Source organism: Zonotrichia albicollis, chromosome 1 (assembly GCF_047830755.1).
Source record: "Zonotrichia albicollis isolate bZonAlb1 chromosome 1, bZonAlb1.hap1, whole genome shotgun sequence".
NCBI classification, from domain to species: Eukaryota; Metazoa; Chordata; class Aves; order Passeriformes; family Passerellidae; genus Zonotrichia; species Zonotrichia albicollis.
This window is the reverse complement of record NC_133819.1, coordinates 143,171,421-143,189,718: the sequence shown is the minus strand read 5'-3', so window position 1 is coordinate 143,189,718 and position 18,298 is coordinate 143,171,421.

Here is an 18,298-nt window from a genome sequence, read left to right as displayed (position 1 = left end):
ACTGGTTTGTCTGAGCTCCCACAACAAAGCTGAAAGATCCCACCTTTGGATGCCAGCCTGTGCCTTTCCCCAGGCTCCCCCTTTCAGATGTCTGCTCATGCTTCATCTGTCACCCCATGGCAGATAAAAGAAAAATGCTGCTGGTAAGTTTTTCTCCCCACTGCTGCTGACAAGCAATCTGTCTGTTCCTTATCTTTAACACTGTGCTGGAAAGCCCTGCTTGTACTGCTAAAGGTCTTGCAGCTGATATGGAGATGTCTGACGTGTCTGCATTCCCTGGACCTCACATTACAGTGGGGTTTGACATTTCCTTTGGACTTGAGGTCAAAAGCTATTTAAAAATAAAAACGCTTCTTAAGATGATATAGATGAACTTGCTCTGTAGCTGGCCTGAACCTCCTTAGTCTCCACAGCAATCAATAAGATAATAACGTTCCAGAATAAAAGCTTCTCTCTTCCCAGAGCCCTGTTGGAAAATAAAAGCATCCCTTTTTATCCATCAAAGATCCAGGGCTTTGTTCCTGCCCTGTGAGCAGTACTGTCATCTTCCCAGGTCATCCAGCTTTGAGATCCTGATGAGTGTTACACTACAGATTTGTTGGCACTAAGCACTGTTGGCTGTTCAGGCTTTGTTGTCTGTTTTAGGTGGCAAAATCTGACCCAAGGGTGTTGAGAACATCTGGAGGAACTCAGGATAAAAGCTAGATGGAACAGCCTTGTCCCAATAGTAGCCTACCTGCCGAAGACTCTTCTCCCAAAGCTTTCTCAGTGTGCTGTTGTCTGTTGTCATCCTTATCATCACAATTATTAATAATTTGAAGCACTGTACTGCTTTGAGTACATGTCTGTTCTGGGAAGAGGATCTCCCTGAAGCAGGCAGAGTGCACCTGTCTGTAGCAGGAGATGATCCATGCAGTAGAGAGCTTACAACACCAATATGTGGGATCAGAGGCTGGGAGAAAGCAGGTGGCAGATCCTCCACTCAAGGCTCCTGTCCCTATATTAAGCTCTACCCTAGTTATGAAACCCAGAAAGCTTTGGTGACCATATGCTGTTAGTAGGAAAGCTCAATTGTTCTCAAATCCTCACAGGATGTTCTGTGCCCCTGTTGCTCAGCTGGTGGGAGTGAATCCATCCATCCCCAGTTATCTAACAGTTAGCCATCTCCTCTAAACTAGTTTTCCATGGTTCCAGTATAGCTTTGAGATAGAGATAGGAACATATGGACTCTGCATTCCCTGGCTGCTCTCTTCAAAGTGAAATGAGTGCTTCCTTTGGGAGTGCCCCCCAGCTCATAGAAGGTGCTTAGGTAAGTCTCTAGACTAGAATTTAACATCCATAATCAGATTAATTGAGATTATAAGCAAGCTTGTAGAATAAGTAACAGAGGAAAATGCTGAGCTGCTGATGAGCAAATAATTGCTGAGAAGTTTCAGGAACTCTGGCTGTATCATTTTAGGATGGCATTAGATGAGTGAATTGCACATGCTGTGTTTCTTCTTTATGGAGGTTGTCAGTCTCACCCAGCAGCAGATGTAACTGGAGCTTTGGAGCTCTTCCCCAGGACAAAGCCTGAAGGTTTAAATTGACTAAAGAGCCCCACTGATGAGTGGTGAGTGGTGGTGGCAACAGATAACATTAAAAGCCTCCAAAAAAAAAAAAAGAGAAAATCTGCAGAAAAATACAAGAGCAAATATTAAAATAACCTCAACACTTTAATCCCTATCCCATTTTAGTCCAGGACTGCACTCTGTTAGCATAAAAATACCAATTACATTTATTTTGTTAAGGCTTTGCTGAGTAAACTGACCCCTGGCCTAATGCAGTTTCCAGGTGTATTTGTGTTCTATAGAGAGGTGAACAGATGGCTTTTTTGTGTGTGACTGTGTAAGAAAACCCATTTCTGCAAACAGGAGATGTCAGGTGAGTTAGAGGAACAAACTTCTACTTCAGTAATAAATTAATTGTGCAGCAAAACAAAGCTTAGTGTCAGGTTGGTTTCCACTCAGCTCAGGTAGATTAATGAACTTTCCAGTGTGTTACTGGAAAGCTGAAGGATTTGCTTGTGTTTCTGGATGTGCATCAGAACACACACTGCAAGTGGAACCAGGAGCTTTTTCCTCCCTGCTGATGTCCACAGGAGCTGGTTTGATCCAGCCCATGGCAACCCCTGTCCTGCCTCAGTCTGCCTTGGATGGCAAAGAATCAATGATGAATTGTGAAATCCCATTCAAGAGTAAAGTATTTGGGGCTAAGAAAAGCCATTAATGACCATCTCAACCTTCAGTAAGGCAGAGAGAAAGATTTTCTGTTGGTTCAGATGCATTGCATTATATCTGATTATACTGGTAAAATAATGAAATACAATTTTTTTGCTGATTGCTATTAAAATATGTATTTGTATAAAAACATTTAATCTCATTACCTAGAATTAAAACACATATATCTATGTGTTTAAAATGAACATGTGCTGCTGAATATGAGCAATGATATTGTGATTACTCCCATTTGGCTGCACACATCTTTGATGAAGACTCTGTCTAAGCTTTAGGAGAGAAACAAAAACTTCAAGGGCTCACCCAGCTAATTTTAGGCATTTGCATTATGATGAGATGGCCAACATCCTGAAAGAATCTGTACCTCTGTGCTGATTGAAATGAGGAGGTAATGATTAACACAGAGATAAAAATCTGCATTGAAGGCATCCATATTTCCTAAATAAATCTGACTGGATTTTTACTGGAACATTTTTGGTATTAAAAAAAAAAAAAAAAAAGGCATTCCTTAGAAAAAACAACTAATGGCATAATAGAAAAGCAAAAACCCAGTTCATGAAAAATGGTCCTGGAAGAGTTTATAAATTGGCCAGGTCGTTAAGGTGAAATTCCCAGGCTCATTTGCCATGCATCAGAAATTACAATGGGAAAAACTCAACTTGGAGTGCTCTGTGCTCCTGGGATTTACTAAACAAGGGCATGCAACTGCCACCTGAACACTGCCATACAAGCTGCATTTGAACTACACTTCATAGCAATTAACATTTCATTGAGTTAGTCATAATCAATATAAATTTGGGTTGCTTTTTTCAGATGTGGAAGGGGTGGTGAGCAGAGTGAAAGCAGTAGAGGCTATGAATAATGGTAAATATACATTACAAGTCCTTGTTATTGTAAATAGGATTATTTCTGCCAAAATCAGTTCCCTGTCTTAAATTGAATATTCAGCCAGGCCTATTATACTGCACAAAATTATATTATTATACTGCACAAAAAAACCCTTTTCATTTGTTTGATGCCTCTCTTAAAGGGCAGGAAAATTCAGTGAGAGAGTGGCATGAACCACAAGCAGAACAGTTTTTCCCCTGACTCAAGATAGCCATGCATCACCAGTGTTCCCAGATCAGCCTATTAATCTTCAGTGTGCAAAGATATTTTTTAAAAAAGGGCTGAAGAGGAAAAAAAGAAATAAAAATTAAAGAGTTGGTGAGATGCTGAAATGCAACATTTTCAAGATACTGCTTAGAACATTTCACACACAGAAGGAATTTTGATAAAATAGAGCTTTGTCCAGTGCTGCTTGCTCAGGCCAAGCAGAATAACCTCTTTGTGAAGAGGTTTCAGTCTCATCTGCAGTGCTGAGGTTTCAGTCTCATCTGCAGTGCTGACCTGGTCACTGCCTGCAGGCTGTGGGTACAAACTTACAGGAGTCTTCTCATTGGTGGCAGCCTCAAGAGATGTCCCATGGACCCTAGAGCCAGGGGAGGAGGAGGAGAGCTGGGCATGGCTTGTCCTGGACTCCACAGCTCAGTGTGGAGCTGGCTCTGGAGGACATGGGACTCTTTCACCCTGCTGTCTGTCCCTGTCCTTCCCTGCCCTGGGCTGGGAGTGCTGTGTGGGCAGCATCCCTGCAGGAACACCTGAGAGATCCTTCCCAGCTGGAGTCATACCCCTGCTCTGCACATCAAGGACGCTCCTCCTCATCTCTTCCTGCTGCGCAGGAAGGGTAATGATGCCAAGTCTCTTGTGAAATTTCATATCCAACAATTTTTGGCTTCTTTCTGCTTTCATAAAAAGCCAAATGTGTCTGACCATTTTCTCTGTTTATAGGCAGAACATGGAAACAAATCAGGGCCATGTGTTGTGTTTGTTCCAGCAGCTGTGCAGCTCACATTGCAGAATAAACCATATTTATTTATTTATCACTGGCACACAGAGCTACACATGGCAGAGGTCCAGAGCCCCACACAGTAAAGCCTGTATGATATAATGATGCCAAGTCCTATAGCTCCCTCTGGAAGCTTTGGGTCTGTCTTTCTGTGCACCCAGGAGTGCTTGACCTCATGTGCTTCTCCTTTGCGCCTTTTTCTTCCACTTACTGCTGATGATGAATTGCTGTCTGACACAGAGAAATAACTGGGCCAAAGTACACTCAGGCAGGAGGGAGCAAAGGAAAATGTGTGTTATAGTTCTGTACATTTTACAGCTGCTGCAGAAGCACAAGCTTTGATGTGCAGTATTTTCAGGAGTTCAAACCCTGGTAATAATTGTGACAGGAGTGGTATTTACCATGTTTTCCTTAAGAGAGATAATGTGAAGTCATCACTGCCATCCAGACCGGCATTTTTGGAAAAGGGCACCCTCTGTCACACAAAATCACTTGTGCCTTTTGTATGCCCTCCCTTGTCCTGGTGGCAGCAGCCCAGCTGTGTACCAAAGGTGCTGCTGAGTCACTGAACCAAAGCATCCAAACAGTGCCTTACTTGAGAGCTACTTGCTAGCAGTGGTGATTCACTGATTTGAGGTCTCTTTAATATGAATTTAAGGGCAATTAAATTACCCTTCTTTCATGAAAGATTTTTTTTTCCATTTCACACTTTTCCAGGAACAGGAGCAGCAGAGCAGCCAAACAATGCTGGATGCTCATCTTGGCAAAGTGCTGCGAGCAGAGTATGCCAGGAATCTCATTTCTAAACAACCACTCAAGGTCTTCTGCCTTTGTTAAAGCTTCCAGACCCCTTATTCTGAAAGCTAGAAAGCTTTTCCTGTGCATAAATACATGTAACCTCCCTGTCCAAACTTGGGCTCTTTGACATATCTGAGGAAGCTGCCCCAGCACTTCCTTGACCTGAATCTGCTTTTCCCTGCTCTTGCTCCACAGACCTTCAGTCACCAAGTCAGTCATCCTGCCTGCTGTTAAAGGTTGAAATTCATTCCCTAGTTGTTATTTTGGCAGCATCCTCATTGAGCTGTGTCCTTTCTAATGTGTCTTTCAGCTGGGAAAGAATCAGATTTATCTGGAGGAGCACAATGTGAGCCCTCAGAGTATTCACACACAGCGGATGAGCATGGCTGAGAAGCATGGCTTGGTAACTCACAGGTGACTGAGTCATTTAGTGGAAGAAGCAGCAACAGAACTTCAGCTTCCTAATTAGCACAACTTGACAGGACTTGGCAGAGGGCAAAATTCTCCTTATTGGTTTACCCAGGCCCAGATGCACTGTGCAGTGAAAGGTAATTATTGGGGCATGATTGTGTACAGGCTGTGAAAACAGTCTCTCCAAGGTCTTGGAGTTCAGACTCATTTTTTTCATTTCATATCTGTCTGGTACCTTGCACACTTGTTTTTTCTTATCAAAGAGATTCCAGTGATAACAACATAATCATAATTCATGGCAGCCCCTGCATTTTCTGACATGTATTTCTCTTGCAGATTAAATATCTAGCCACACAAAAAGTGTATAAATACATAGTCTCATGGAGTAAAGGTGCAGGGAGCTATCAGCCTGGGATGGAAGAACAGAATTATGCCCTACTCTTTTGGTTTTCTGAATTGCAATCCTGCTGAGCACAGCTGGGAATTGCAGTAAATCCAAACAGAGCTGAAGATTTCAATGTGCACTTTGTCAAACACTGCCTCACATGAGAGAAAGTTTCCCTGGCTTGGTTGGAAGAAATAATATCCTGACTGTTTCTTTTAACTCAGACAGGGAAATGTAAATAGCCCAGGCCAGGGGTGCCCATGTATCTGGAGCTACAGAGCGAATGAATGAGCTGTAACAAAGCAGAGAAAGAAGATATTTCTTGCAGCATCAGATTGGAAGTTTCAGACTATAGATTTTGTGTCCAATAGAGTTGAGGAGTGCCTGCAGATATGTTGAGCAGGATCTGACTGATCCTGAATCACCAGAATTCCCTGATATGGGCTCAGGGGGATAGCTTCCCTTATATTAAACCAAGAGAAACAGGGACTTTCCCACAGGCCCCCTAATAGAGACATCCACACTGACTACAAAGGGATTTATGGGTGGCCAACATGACTGTACCTGCATCTATAATTAGATCATGTATTTAATTTGTGATTTCATAGCTGCTCATACCCAAGAGTCCTTTCATTTGTGATTTCATAGCTGCTCATACTCAAGAGTTCAAACCCCTCAGCTGTGCCCTCCAGGTGGTCACTCAGGGTGGATTTCCAAGGAGAGTCCTGGCCAGCTGGTTTGTCAGTACAGATCCTGTTTCACACTTGCCTTGGCTGCATGAACTGTCTTATAGATCAAGAGGTGCCATCCTGATGTGGCAATTCTGTCTGTACTCCTTTTATGATTTTGATTCTGTTTTCTGAGCTTGCTCCATGCATTGAATTAGATTGAATGTGTCCAGGCTAACAAGGGAGATTACTTGGACTACATGAAGATTTGGACAGTGAACAAACTATCTTTGTAAATAGGGTAAATATGTGCTTCCCATGCAAGACACAGCCCTTAGGGGGAAAAAATGAGAACAAAGCAGTTTTTAATCTACTTTCTCTTTCATTCTCATCAAAGTAGCTAGCAACACTTGTTATCACTATTTATGAATTGAACTTGATGTAGTGATTTAGCAATCAATTGCCTCCACATCCTTGGAATGGAAGTGGTTAGAAATGAATCCAGGTGGTTTACACTTCTGGAACCGGCAACCCACCTTAAACAAGCTTCCAAACACTGGAATCTTCTTGTGTTATTGGCCACTCAGAAATGACAGAATTATTCTGGAAATAATCTCTTAGAACTGAATTTTCTGCATTAACTCCACTATTGAGGTCCTTATCAGTCCATGGCAGCTTGAGTCAAATATAATCTACAGCAGTCTGAAACTTCAGAGCATCTGACACTCTGTGCCTGATGGGAGGTATTTTGGGGCTGTGAATTGATGTGAGTTTGGACTCCTTGAACTCAGGGAACTGAGTAAAGGAGAGTGTGATGGAAACAATGCCAATGTCCTTGCTGCCCAGAGGCTGGGGCAGCAACTGAGCATCAGGATAGGGCTTTCTGCTGCTTTTAGGTGTCGCTAAGAAGGAATTTTCCTGATAAGGAAAGTATATCTGTGCAGTGATCAGCCAGACCTACTATCACAGTTTTTAGTCTCTTTGCAGCTGCTGCCATGTTGGTACAAACCCCAATGGAGCAATGGAGCAATTCTGTCTCTGCCTTACAGGACTCTCCATCAGCCAGATAAACCTGCTGGCCTTTTGTAGAGGAATGCATTCTCTCACACAATAATAGGGGAGCCACAGTTCTCAGTGAGACACCAAATGTAATATTTAACACTTTAAATGTAAAATTGCTACTTTCTTTTTGTTGTATAGCTTGGTAATGAGAACCTTTTTTTGCCAAAATCCCTACAAAAACACTTTTTGCTAGCTTGCCCTGACCTTGCTGTTTCTCCTCTGAATATCATGCTGAGAAGCTGGGAGAGCTGTTAGAGGGCGGGGAAAAATAAACAAGCAGCACTTTTCTGTTGTCTGGATTACTGTGGTGATTTATGCACAGGGTTATCTGCTGAAGCCTAAGGGAGCAGCAATTACAGATCTCAGGTCATCAGATTAGCTCTCAAGGGGCCAAAGCTCCCCTAAGAGTGGTGACAGATTCAGCTACCAAGTGCTGCCTTTCATGGAGCATATGCAGTCACTTCAAAAGGCCAAAGGTTTTACTGCAAATGGGATTATTTTTTTACTCTGCTGCAGAGCAAAGCACCAGAAACAGCAGGACGTGCCCCAGGGAGTGTCCATTACTGGGAGGGGATGGAGGAGCTGCTGCAGAGCCAGAGGGGCTGGTCCCAGCTCCCCCAGCCCAGCCCAGCACTGGTGCCTGCCCTGCCTGGGGGTGTTTGCAGGAGTGCAGCAGGATCCAGTCTCTGCCTGCCACGCTCTGTGCTGGGCCACCTCCAGCTGGCACAGCTTCAAGGACCCTGGGGAGCTGTGCTGCAGAGCATGGGGAATAAGCAGAGCTTTACATCTGAGTGTGCTCAGAGCTCCTGGGCTTCCCCAGTACCAGTGCAGCCAAAATTCATCCCATGTGCAGGACAGGATCTCTCTGCTGTGCCTTTGCTGTTTGGGAAGTAAAATAGTGCAGCTTTGCCTGCGTGACCCCATTGTGTAACTGATTGAAAGGGCAGCAAGAGGCTGATAGAAATTATTATTTCTACTTGTGAAATGAACTAAGTTAAACCTGACAGCAGTGATGCTGTGAGCAATAATGGGCAGCATTTTCCTTGAAATTGCATAGAAGTTTTACCACTGTTGCCGTTGAGTTCCTATTCTTAAGAGACCCATTCAAGCAATGAGCTGGCTGGTAAATATGAGCACCATGGCCCAAAGCTGGTCCCATCAATGACACTGCAGACATCAGTGCAAAACAGCACTGTGTTTTTAAAGCAAGGAAATGGAGCATTTTATTTGAAATAACCAGCTAAAGTAAAAAAATATCACTTCATAATCATTGGTTGTTTAGTAGGCAATTAAAGAGAAGAGCTGTTCATTAGATAATATCATTAAAAGCCAAGGAAATCAAGCAATTTACTGGCACCTATGTAGGCTATTAGTTTGCTAATTTCCATTGATTTGTCTCCTTTCACATTTCTGGAATGATGATTGCCATCCCTTTCCTTGAAGTCTATAAATTATGGTATGCACAGTGCAAACTCTATCAGAGAGTCTATAACACACAAAGTGTTCTCTTACTTCATTAAACAATCTAACATTGCCCTAAGCAAACACAATAACTTATGGTCTTCTCCTTCTTGAAGTCAGGAAAAGTTTTATAGTACATATGGAATTTCCATAGGCCAAGGAAGATGAAAAGCTGGCTCTGATTTTGGAATAAAGTAAATTATTTTCTTTATTAAGCAGGATAACTTGGGTATTGACTGGGCAAGGACCATGTCCTGTAGAAGTTTTCAAAGAGAAATAGAGCTGATTTCACAGAGGAATCCCACTGGGAATGCCATCTCAGTCTGTCCTGCTCTAACTATTGGTGCTTTTGCAGTTGAGGTTGAGGCTCCTCAGGCTGTTGCAGATTCACTGCCACCATTCAAATGTGGCATCTGAAGGTGACAAAAGCCACAATGTGCAGACCCAGGGCCATGATGAAAGTTTCCAGCTGCTGTAACTGTCCTGACTGATGCAGAATAAGCATCCTTTATAAGTTTACCAACAGAAAAAAAACCCTGTGCTTTTCTCTATATTTCTGTCTGTGCCCTGAATTCTCTCTCAGACATTGCCTTTAGTAGCCCAAAGCCAAAGAAATGCTTTTTCTACTTAAGTATTACTCTGTGGAGACTCTAACAGATGATATGTTTTATACCTGCTATAAACTCTCAAAGTACTTTGGATTCATTATTTCTCTGGGGGTTTTTTCCCTCCTTCCCCCCCCTCCAGTGGATAAATTGCAGTTGTCCTGCTTGGTAAAGCACAGAATTTAGATGGTTTCTCTTCATTCAGGCTGGTGACGAGGAACTCTACAATCCCATTTTCAATATTGACTTGAGTCATTTATATCCAAACATGGTGCAATATATCTTGCAATGTGGATCTAACTAATTTGATGAAGGATGTATGGTAAGGTACTCTAATGAATAAGTTCTAAATTCAGAAATACTTGGAATCTTGTCTTGGTCTTGCCAAGATTGTGACCTAGAAGAGGTTTATGGTGATTGGCAGTACTGTGGGAATAATCACTAGCGACACCTTAGGGCTTCTTAGAACTAAAAGAATTATCTTGAGTAATTCAACTTCACAGCACACCTGAGGAGGTGAGTGATGATTTGCCAGTCTCTGAGACAAGGAAAAGCTGAGCTGTGCTAGTTTACCTCATACCTAAGTTTGAGCCCAAAGGCAGCCCCAGTTTTGTTTGCTAACCTCTTCTCAGGGCACTTCTCACTTACAAGTGGAGTCCATTCATTCAGCTGGCCATGTGAACAGTTTTGTTGTTGGCTTGAATGTTTGTTTGGTTTGGAGGTTTTTGGTTTTTGTTTCATTTTTTTGATCAAATATCTGATCAGAAGCATTTTCCTGCATTAGATGTAAAACTCTGGCACTCAGAACCAAACTCTCTGAACTACATTCCTAGCATTGCCTGCAGGAGTTTGGCAGGGAGCTCAGTGGAAACAGAATAAAATTGATATTTCAGCTACTGTAGATTTGCAATAAATAGACAAAGTATGTTAAAAAAAGTGGTTTAAATGCAAATGAAGCTCTGCCTCAGTACAGTTATGCATCTTGAGATGCCAAACTTCTCTGCTCTAGCCATGATATAACAATAGAACATTTGTAGCATTACACACTTGCCTTGCAGTCCCAAAATGTCTGTGGAACTCAAGGAAGATCTACAGAGAAATATGGATCCTTTCTGAATGCCTCATGAGCCAGCATGAAACTGAACACCTCTGTCATATTGGCCTTTTTAAAGGCAGTGGTTTGCTCAGAGCTTCTGATCCTAACCAGGGATGCTGCTCTGTGGTGTGAATACACCTATAAACCAGCAAGCTTATTTCCCCTAATCCTTGAGTGGAAACTAATTAATCTTTATTAAGTGAATATAAACTGGAAAGAAATAGAAATACTGGCTGTTGGGACTTTTAGAAAATGCACTATATTTCACTTTTGAAAGCATTGACTAAAATGCAATTGATCAAAATGTACAACCACATTATGAAGATAAATGTCTGTGCTATTTGTGCACATTAAATATCTCCAAGCACATATTGCAAATACAGTAAAACAGATTTTGTTCTGAAATATTCCCCAGATCAATTTCATAGGTGCTTTGTTCCTATGTCTGAAGAATTTAAGAACAATTCTTTGGTGAAGGTCATTATTCATTTACAGAAGATGTATATATTTAGAATTTGAATAAATAAACAGCTAAATAAATTAACACTCATCAACACTGAAGTTCTTCCCAGAAGAACATTGGCCTTGGCAGGTGTTTCAATTTTAAAAGATCTAGTGATATTTTTAACTCAAAATTATGATATTTATGGCTCGATATGGCTTTTAATTATTTAAACTAATGTTTTTGGTGAATGCAATATGACATCAAACCAAAATACTTTCCACTGTCATTGAACATTTTTTGACATACAGTTTCAAGCTTTCAAGATTTTCAATTATTGCCTTAGTCTAAAAATTACTTTTTTATCCCCAAGATGAAAATGAAACTTCATATTTGGTGACCATGAAAGCATGGCTTGGGGGTTCATTTCCCTTCCAGGCTAATCCCTTCTTGGAGCAGTTAAATCTGTTATTTGAATATCCTCAGATGTCCAGCAGTGGCTGCGGTGCTTGGCCTTATGTGCCTTGATAGTGGTGTGTGATTTGGGGTTGTTCAGTGTTTTATCATCCTTCCACACTGCTCCTGGAAGCCCCTGGATATGGTTCAGCCTGCCAATGACATAAAATACATGTTTTCTAATAGTATTTAATGTGGAAAACAGAGCAGCTGAATTACAAAAAGCAGTGTAATGAGGCAGTAAATCTTATCAGGTATTGTCTTAATAGGCAGTGGAAGGTAATTACCTCCAAAGAGATCCCCAAATAATTCATTTTTAGGCAGGCAATTCAGCTCAGGAGCTTTTCAGAGAACCCCAAATGGTGTCACATCCTCCTGTGGGCTAACTCAAAGAAACTGCTACTATCAGCAAGATTTGTGAACAGCCAATGGTTGGGCATCCAGACAACAAGAGCTTGTAGAAAATAGAGTTGCAAAGCTGTTGGACACAAGTTTTTGTACTGCATTATCTGGGTGTTGCACTTTGATTCTGAAAACAGCCAAAGCAGCACACACTTGGTTGGCTGAAGGGGTGTAACTTGACCAGGATTACAGCTTTTTGTCATTTGTAAAGGTTGTGGCTTTTAGCTCTGCTTTGACAATTCTCAGCTCCTTTGGAAAAAGTCTCCTGAACTTTTCATCCATCAGCTGATGTTTGCTCACAGCCTGGATGTGCACACACAGAGTTGCCCTGCTCCTGTTGTGGCTCAAGGGACTTTTCCTACCCAAACCTCAAGAGATCTTGGAGAGAAAGGGTTGTTGAGGGACAGAAATTACAACATGGTGGCAGTGGGCAGCCACAGGCTGTGTCCCACATCTGTCTGCCAGGCTGTATCCCCTTAAGGCATTTATCCGTCATACTCTCCATTGCAACCAGAAGGTCCATAAGTGCTCTGTGTTTCTCGGGGGTCACTCAGCCCATTCTGGCAGAGCCCAGCAGGCTGTTCTGGTGCTGCAGGCTGTTCTGTACTCCCAGCACCTCTGCTGGTTCCTGCCTGCCCCTCAGGGCTGCTGGGGGTCAGCAGGTGGCTCATCCCCACGTCCCCAGCAATGGCACACCTCTCTCAGCTGCTCAAACAGCTTCTAAAACACAGTGTTCATTGATAACAGAAATGTTTGCTGGGCAGTTGCTATCCTGTTTGTACAACCTTTCTGTTGGTCATTTAAATTGCCAGAGGCTCACACTGTGGTCACCCAGCATCTGGTCCTATAATAACATATTCTTTCCCTGCTCTAGGGCAGCTGTTATATTTGATAGATTTCCTCATTTTCCAAGGAAGGGACAGTATGGAAGATTTTATGAAACACATTCAGCACAGCAACACTGCCAGGATGAGGATGTCAGCTTGCCCAAAGCTTTCAAAAACATTTTGTTATACCTATGGTCACTAGGACATAGACATCACTGGTGTCAATGTCACATCCCTGATTATCTGTGCCTCTGCTGGGTTGTGTGGCAGAAGTCTAAAATCACCAGTCAAACAGAGGAGGTAAATACAAAACTGAAGGTGAGTTGTCTTCACAACACAAACAAGGAGAATTACATAGAGGGTTCAAAAGAAACAAGAGAGATTATTTCAGCACACAGCTGAATGGTGGGGCTCTCCCTGCAGAGGATTATCTCTGAGACGGGACAAGTGTTTCATTGCAGATGGGAGAAATGGGAATTACAAGCCTTACTCTCAGCTCCTAGAGTCCCTGAGCAGCATTTCCCTGGAGTTCTCCAGGAGAGAGTTACATTCTGCTTGCCTGACCTTTATCTTACAGCACCTGCTGGCTTTTATCAGAGATGGAATAACAAGGTTTCTTAGGGTTTAGCTTCACACACTGTGCTTGTTCTCACCTGTCAGTGCTGCACTGCCATGGCACTGTGCACTGGGAGCCAGAGAGGGAGGAGGAGGCAGGGTCAGGAGATATTTCATCCTTTACTCTGCAATGAAAAGAGAAATCCAGTTCATGGGCCTGGTCTGTTATCTCTGCCCAAAATTGATGATGATGCAGTGCAGCCAGGCACACCACGTGGCTCTCCCTGCCTGGTGATGGCTGCCCTCACTGGGAACTTGTCAAGGCCCCAAATCAGCAGCTGTGGCTGAGCTCTGGAGCAGAACTCTGTCATTTGTTTGCCTGGAGGCCCGTGGGGTGAGCTGGACACACTGGCCATCAGCGTGGCCTCTGCAGCACGGAGAACTAAGGAATTATACATTTCCTTCAGCATTCCAGGAGAACCCTCACCCTGGGAATTCCCACTGCAGCCACATCCCAGGGGGGTGGGCTGCCCATGCAAAAGGGAATCAAGTGGAAAACATGGCATCACAAAAAAGGATGTTGAAAACCCTCTGTTGGCAGCATTTCACCAGTTTAGTGCAGACAAGCTCTAGGGTTTGATGCTGCCCACTGCTCGTGATACCAGCTGGGGGGCCGTGCCTGAGTTTGGCTGGCTGAGCCCATTTTGCTTCTGAGCTTGCTGGGCCTTGTAGAATGGTACTTGGCATTTTTCCTCTGTGTCTCACTGAGAGTGCTGGATTGTGTGGTTATTTCTAGCACACATTCAGGCTCTCAGCAGCTGTAGGACACAAGCAGTAGCACATGTAAGGAGATTGGGTAATGTGACCTTTTGTTTGTGCCAGGGTATGGGCATGAGTTCAGAGGTACAGAAATTACCTTGGACCTTTCTTCCCTCTCTTGTTCTATTTACGACCTGAGTGTATTTAGGGTAGAGGGAAATGAATCCAAACTGACTTAGACTTTATTTAGCGCTGTAGTTGCAATTCTTACTTTGACCCCATTAAATATTTTCTTGGAAGATTGATTTCCTTTGGCTCATTTGTTGATTGTTTCACATGAGAAGTCTTCAGGAATTTTACTGATTTCTTTCTTTTACTGCTTTGCCTCTACAGTTAATTTTATAAACTGGTTCTTCAAAGCTGTAGGTGGACAGTCAGTATTTCAACACAGCTGATACATAAAGGCACATACCTGGTGTTATCATGAAATGTTATGAGGAATCAATCAACCAGTATCTGCCATGTTTGAGCTCAGCAGGCTCATTAAAGAGCATCTTCACATGTTTTCTTTCATAGGAAATGATGATGTAAAAGATGGAATATGAAAGTAAACAAAGCAGTAATATATTTAGGAAGTGTGTATCACTTTTCACCTCAAGATTTGCAAGTGTTTTATAAACTACTAAGACCCAAACCTAGCGGGGTGTTATTGTAATGGGTATTGAGACATCCTACTTCACCCTGAGCTGAAAATAGTCCTGAGCATGCTAATAAGTTTCTATTATAGATTTTCCTGTGGTCAGTGTTAACAGGGGTTGAGATATTATAAACAGGATGGGCAGTTGAATATTAAGGTCAAAGTAAAAATTATTGTGGTTTACAAAGACAACAAAAGTGGTTTCTTTTTCAAATGCCTCTGAGGAAAAATAAGATTTTGGGGTTTTTTTCATTAATACAAATGTTTATTTACCTAGCAAGGGAAAGGATCCCCTCTTAAAATTCCAATTGTAAATCAAGCTCCAAAGGTCATCATATGAATGTTTTCATAGTTTAATTTGCTTAAATTTGTGGGGGAGAAGCTTTTTTTTTAAAGCAGACGTGTTCACATCATCGTGTGATTTCAGAAGGTCTAGTTCTAAGTAAAACACCAGATATCAAGACTTTTATGATAAAATGATAAGATGTAGCAAAAATTACAAGAGAAATATTTATTGAACCTAAACCAAGTCTTGTTCATTATTTTCTTCATGGATCAATAGGAGTTTTAAAGGAATATGAATTTTTATAAAACCATGTCAGTGGAGGGGTAGGGAAGGTGATACAAAATTCTTGCATAGAAAAGAATGAAACCAGGAGCATTTTAAATTTCTGGATGGGATGTGACATTAACTATGTTGTAAAGAGCAAAGGTGTTGTGAAAAAGACTTAAGGAAAGTGCATTTTTAGTCTCACTCTAAGCAAGACTTTAGTATGTCTAACTTTGCTATAAATATCTCATCCCAATGGCCCTGCAAATATCCCTTCAACAACTGCAAATATGAATAAGGTCACAGAATGGTGTTTCTGTCCGTATTTGTTGGTAAACTCATAAGGAGCATGGAACTCTGTCAGAAAAGGGTTTTAAAGTGCCTTTAATAATCACAAGGCATCCTTCAGAATTTTATCCAGGCCCAGGTCATTACAGCCCTCTATTTGCTGGATTCATCACAAATTAAACTAGTGATAACCCATCAAACATACTAATAATTTTTATTAATGGTTTTAATACAGAATTTGTAGATACTGTTCTCATACACATGATGGGCTTTTCACCCACTTGGATGAGGATGTATTTTCTTTTGGCATTTGCTGTATAAAAACTGTAGCTCTTCAACCCATATAAGCTCTTGAGGTTTCTAACTAGCCAAGGGCTTTTTGTATTGTAGTTTGATGGATTTTTCTGGCTTAGTCTATCTAATCATGCCTTTCCTGTTACATAGCAGAAAGATCAAGGAATGAGTTTCAAAACAATAAAAGGTCCCTTCTGTCTCTTGATTCAACAACAGAAGTAGACAGCTTGAAAACCTGGAGGCTAATACCTGTTTTTTTATTTTTTGCTTTTTGTTCAGCTGGGAACATTTTTCTTATGCTACTTGACCAAACAAGTATGGTCCCCCCAGTTTTCAGTACTTGCCTATTTTATGTGCAGGCATAAAGGCAGCAGCTTTGAAGCACACAGTTTATTGCCCATTTCTCAGTAAGACATGACTCATCCTCAAAGATTACAAAAACCCTACTCACTGAAATGATTTGTGCCACCTTTCCTCTTTCGGTAGCATTGCTGGGACAAGTCTTGTGCCCACAGCCATTGCCAGCACCAGGGCAGTCAGGTGTGCAGCACCGACCATAGCTCTGACTGATGAAATGAACTCTTTAAACTTGCACCGAGGCTTTCAAGTTTGTTAGGAATCTTTAATATCTGTATGAGGTGACACAGACAGAAAAATCTTTTTCATGAGAAGAGGCCTCCATTCAACAGTTCCTCTTCCCATCTTACTTGGTGGCAAGTTCATGGTGCTAACTTCATGGTGCTGGGTGACAGAGATGTGGTACAACCTTCTCCCTGTCACAGACAGGTGATGGAACTCTTGATTCAGCTCTGAAATATCTATATATTTCATATGGAAATGAATGAACCCAACCACAGCATTCCTGTTTGTTTGGCTGAACCTTTTACCTGTAAAGAACAGTCCTGGTAGCCCGTGATACACGGAGCAGCTGAAGAGATCCAGTGGTTGGACACCAGTGCAAGGGGCAGCCCCAGTGCACTGCCCTACAAGCAAATTCTGACTTTAGAATTATAAATGAATCATATTCATTTCTTAAAGTGCTTCTCTTGGCAGATGCTTGTGTTCCAGCTTGGGAATCCACCAGCTGTATGGTACTGTCCTGATGGATTCAGCTCTGCCTGTAGCTTGGGGAAGGTTCCCCATGGGTAGCACAAGGACCTTGAAGGAGCACACCAGGAATAACCCTCCTTAGTCACAGCCACCCAGCTCAAAGGAGAGTGGGAGTCTGTCCTGAGAGGGATGGAGGACAGAGGGGCTTCAGGCAGCCTCCCACTATGAGCTGTGGGTTAGCATTATTTCTAGAGCAGATGCTATTTAATCTTCTTTCAGTCAATACATGGACATTTGCTTTTTGCTTCAGTCAGGTATATTCCTCAGGAAGATATAGAGAGCTATTATTCTAAAGCCACTTGGTCACTTTTCCTTGCACAGACAAAACAGTCAGGAACAAAATATGCTTGGATGTTTTGGTAGATACATTTTTGAGGAATGCTGTGGAAACTTAAGGTAGCTGTCAGGAAAACACACCAGCTCTGGGCTGCCTACAAAATCGCTGCATATTTGACTCTTTTATTGATGTCTCTATTTTTTTACCATAGATATTGATTCTGTCAATTCTGATTTCAACCAGGCTGCATGTGGGAGAAAAGTGAGGTCTGAGCAGATGACTGACATGAAATGGACAGCAAAGAACTGCACAGCTGTAGGAAGTCCAGCACATTCTGCAGTGCTCTGAGAATACATGTTATACAGATGCCAAAGCAATCAGACTTGAGGGACACTCAAACATTTAGGAATAGATGTAAAGTATATAGCCTGAAGACTGAAATCCTTGATCCTATGAATAGAAAGGCTTTATTGAAATTTCTATAGATTGGACTTCTCGTTCCCTTCATAATAAAGCAATATTGACAGCATATGTTGGGGGAATATGTAGAAATCCAAATTTTACTTGTTTCTGCAGTGAAGCTTTCTGCAGAGGAATAGACCAGATCTCCCATTGCACAGGGCTTGATTATTTTAAGTGACTGAAGAGGAGCTAGGAAAAGATGAGACGATTGTCTTGATAACAGCAGTACCTGCAACCAGAATAGACAGAGTGGAAGCAGTTGTGCCACAGATTTCTAGTTTATAGTTTCAGGTCACAGGTTAATCAATACCTAAAAGGACATCGAAGGAAACCATTTTTCAGGGCAAATCATTCAGGAAAACCCTGGGGACAGCTCTTCAACTTCTGGGTCCTCCAGAAATGGCTTTTCTCAGAGTTGGAGGACCAGGCTTCAAGCACTGCATGGGGTGAAGCTGGCCTGGTAGTCCCTTGCTTGCTGTATGTCCTACCTAAATGCCTGATGGAAAAAAGCAGTAAAAATTGTGTGTGC